We start from the raw sequence: 4,126 nt of genomic DNA, 5'->3' as shown, positions 1-4,126 counted from the left end.
TATCACAAGAAAAAAATTTTTTCTATTAATTTTGCATTCATATGAGATGATGGATGTTCAGAAAACTTGAGATGATCATTTCATGATTTATGTAAGTCAAATCATTATGCTTTACACTTTAAACATACAAAGTGCTGCATGTCAATTATATCTCAATAAAACTGGGAAAAAAAAGAATTTTAGCAGAGAATTGAAACTATTTTTTTTTCAAAATGGAAATTCTAAAACTGATACTAAGAATTCAAAGGATAGGTTTAACAGCATACTAGACACAGCTGATAAAGAAACTTAGAAGTTAGATGAGAAAAAAATATCCAGAATGAAGCTTGGGAAGGTAAAAGGATAGAAATATAGACAGTCTATTAGACTAGAAGAAACAGTGAAAAGCTCAAGCGACTGGGATAGAAGCAAGATATGAAGGGATAATGGCTGAGAGCTTCCAAAAGCTGATAAAAGACACTGATCCATTTATTCAGTACACTCTGAGAGCCTAAATCGGGATAAGCAGAAGGGATATACACCTATGCCTATATGAATAAAGTGAAAGTACATATTTACTATTAGATAAAACTAAAAGCTGAAAATTAAAGATAAGGAAAAAATCTTAAAAACAGAGAAAAGCAGTGCTCGCTTCGGCAGCACATACTAAAATTGGAACAATACAGAGAAGATTAGCATGGTTTCTGCACAAGGATGACACACAAATTCATGAAGCGTTCCGTATTTTTACTACCCAGCAATCTCACTCCTAGGCATATACCCTGAGGAAACCAAAATTGAAAGAGACACATGTATCCCATTGTTCATCGCAGCACTATTTACAATAGTTAGAACATGGAAGCAACCTAGATATCCATCGACAGATGAATGGATTAAGAAGTTGTGGTGCATACACACAATGGAATATTACTCAACCATAAAAAGGAGTGAGTCAGTTCTAATGAGGTGGATGAACCTAGAGCCTATTATACAGAGTGAAGTGAGTCAGAAAGAGAAAGACAAATACTGTATTCCAACACATACATACAGAATCTAGAAAAATGGTCCTGAAGAATTTACTTACAGGGCAACAGTGGAGAAACAGACATAGAGAATAGACTTATGAACATGGAGAGAGGGGAGGAGAGGGTGAGCTGTATGGAAAGAGTAACATGGAAACTTACATTACCATATGTAAAATAGATAGCCAATGAGAATTTGCTGTATGGCTCAGGAAACTCAAACAGGGGCTCTGTATGAACCTAGGAGAAGGGGGTGGGGAGGGAGATGGGAGGGAGGTTCAAAAGGGAGGGGATATAGGTATACCTATGGCTGATTCATGTTGAGGTTTGACAGAAAGCAACAAAATTCTGTAAAGCAATTATCCTTCAATAAAAAATAATTTAAAAAAAAAACAGAAAAGCAGAGATTACATTCAAAGGGATAACAGATTGGATATACAACTGATTTCTTAATGGAAAAGAGCGGAGGCCAAAAGACAGTGGGATTCTTTAGAGGGCTGACAGAAAATAACCACCAACTTATTTTTCAATACCCAGAAAAAAAATTCAAGGAAAGAAGAAATAAATACATTTCAGTCTAATAAAAATCACAAGAATTAGTCACCAGTGGGCCCACATTAATAGAATATTTTCAGGCAGAAAAAAATAATCCCAAATGGGAGGTCAGAGGTGCAGAAAAGAATTAAGACCAATGAAAATGGCAAGTATGTGAGTAAATATCAAATAATACTGGTTGTATAGAAAAATAATATGATAGTGTTTGTGGGGAGTTAAAGCCCCAAGGTCTTTGCCTATATTTTAAGGGAAGAGAGTAAAAGAATCAGTTAATATTAGGATTTGTTAAGAATGCATGCTGTAATCTCTGGGTAACTACTAAGACATTGTAAAAGAGTAAATAACTTTACAAAATAATGGAGGAAGGTAACTGGATGAAATAACAGATGCAAAGAAAGGGGAGAGGAAACATAGAATAGATGGAATATATAGATGGTAAGATTTTAAAAAAGGAAAAAATAGTAGATTTTAAACCTAAAGATAATTTTATTATATGTAAAATTTTCCTATTCAAAGGCAAAGATTCAGACTTATTTTGGATAAGAACAAAATTCAACTATATACTGCTTACATAGAGTTACCTGAAATACAAAGAGAAAGGATGAGAAAAGGTATAACACATAACACGAACAAAAGCAAAAGGCTAGTGTAACTACATCAAAATAAGACTAGATTTTAAAGCATTACTAGGTATAGAGTTACTTCATATGATATATGGAGAAGGTGATGGCACCCCACTCCAGTACTCTTGCCTGGAAAATCCCAGGAACGGGAGTGCCTGGTGGGCTGCAGTCCATGGGGTCGCAATGAGTCGGACATGACTGAGCGACTTCACTTTCACTTTTCACTTTCATGCATTGGAGAAGGAAATGGCAACCCACTCTAGTGTTCTTACCTGGAGAATCCCAGGGACGGGGGCGCCTGGTGGGCTGCCATCTATGGGGTCACACAGAGTCGGACACGACTGAAGCGACTTAGCAGCAGCAGCAGCAGCATATGATATAAAGCTGAATTCACTGTTGCTGTTTAGTCACTAAGTCACATCCAACTCTTTTGCGACTAGGGAGATATAATAACTCTACATTTGTATGCACTTGATAACTTGGCATCAAAACATAAAGTAAAAATTGATAGAACCAGTTATTATACTTCAGATTCCTTCTCTGCCTTCCAGGGGTCACAGAAGCTAAGCACTTCAGCAGTCAATGTCCTCGCTCAGAAATATCCTACCTAGGACTTGCTTGGTGGTCCAGTGGTTAAGACTCTGAACTTTTAATGCAGGGAGGTGTGTGTGGGTTCGATTCTTGGTGGAGAAACTAAGATCCCACATGCCTGCCGCATGATGTAGCCAAAAAAAAAAAAAAAGAAAAATATTCTACCTAGTTCACTTATGGAGTCACTTTTAGACAGGGAGCTGTCTTGGCTAACTCATGTCACCTTGTATGTAAAGAATGTGTGTTGCAAGATACAATCAATGCCTTGCCCCATCTTACAGGTACTCACCGTTTTCCTACACAGCTACCTGGTAGCTTCTAACTGCAAGCACCTGAGACTATACCTGAGGACTTTTTCTGGCTGTAAAGCCTGCTCCTGCATGTGGAGCATTCCAAAAGTGCCAGAGAGTTAATGCTCCCAGGAGCAACCCCTCAAACAATGAATGGTGTGAGTCAGTGGATAAATTCTCCCAGCTCCTTTGCCCTTTAAGGATTAACTCAGAAGTGTGTGTTCTCTACTGTCTCTCAGAGATTTCCAGCAAGACTGATCTTTAGTTGCCCACAGGGATAATTGGCTTGATGTAACACTTTTTTTTTTTTTTTTTTTGCTATCCTCCTTTTCCTGCCTGATTTCTCCATTCCCCTACTGTTTATCTTTGAGATCATCTCCCAAACAAATGATTTTCAAATCCTTTGTCATCTTCCTCTTTTTTTTTTCTGCTCTGAGTGGCATGTGGGATCTTGGTTCATAGACCAGAGATCAAACCCGTGCCCCTTGTAGTGGAAGCACGGACTCCCAACCACAGGACCACCGGGAATTCTCTCAAGTCCTTTTCCTAGGGTCTACTTCCAAGGGAACCCAAACTCAGATAATATCCCTGGTTTAAATGCTGAGGACATGGCCAATCCCCGCAATGTGGCTTGGCTCTGAGGTGGTCTCCGTCTTCTCACCCCATCCCCTTGATCCTGTTCTCATCCATGACATCATGTGTGTCTTTCTTGAGGAATGTTCAGACCGCAGTTTCCTGGCCCTATAATTTCCCTCCCATTGCTTCTCCATAGGCAGCCTCAGGAAACTTGCTATGAAGCAGAGAGCTCACCACTGCCCGCCTTCTACTCTTATATCTTCACTGGCTTCCTATTGCCTGTAGCAGAAAATCCTAACCCTCAATTGACATGCAAAGTCCTCTGTGCTCTAGCCTCAATTCACCTTCCAACTCCTTCCCATCCTCCACTGCTTTCTCCCCAAAGTCTGTGCTTATTTCTCATCGACCTTCACTCCTGGGCATCAGTCCTCATATCCCATCATTTCCTATTATGCTCTCTCCAACTTTCAGAAGTCACAGGTCTACGGAA

General features: G+C 39.3%; 1 non-coding gene across 1 annotated transcript; it reads left to right on the top strand.

The window, feature by feature from the left end:
- The first annotated feature begins 625 nt into the window (after positions 1-625).
- Positions 626-728, top strand: LOC138426105 (U6 spliceosomal RNA). Its single transcript, XR_011251529.1, has one exon. It is a non-coding gene; the product is annotated as a U6 spliceosomal RNA (small nuclear RNA).
- The last annotated feature ends 3,398 nt before the right edge of the window (positions 729-4,126 follow it).

This window comes from Ovis canadensis, chromosome 20 (assembly GCF_042477335.2).
Source record: "Ovis canadensis isolate MfBH-ARS-UI-01 breed Bighorn chromosome 20, ARS-UI_OviCan_v2, whole genome shotgun sequence".
NCBI lineage: Eukaryota > Metazoa > Chordata > Mammalia > Artiodactyla > Bovidae > Ovis > Ovis canadensis.
This window is presented reverse-complemented; position numbering and strand designations above follow the sequence as displayed.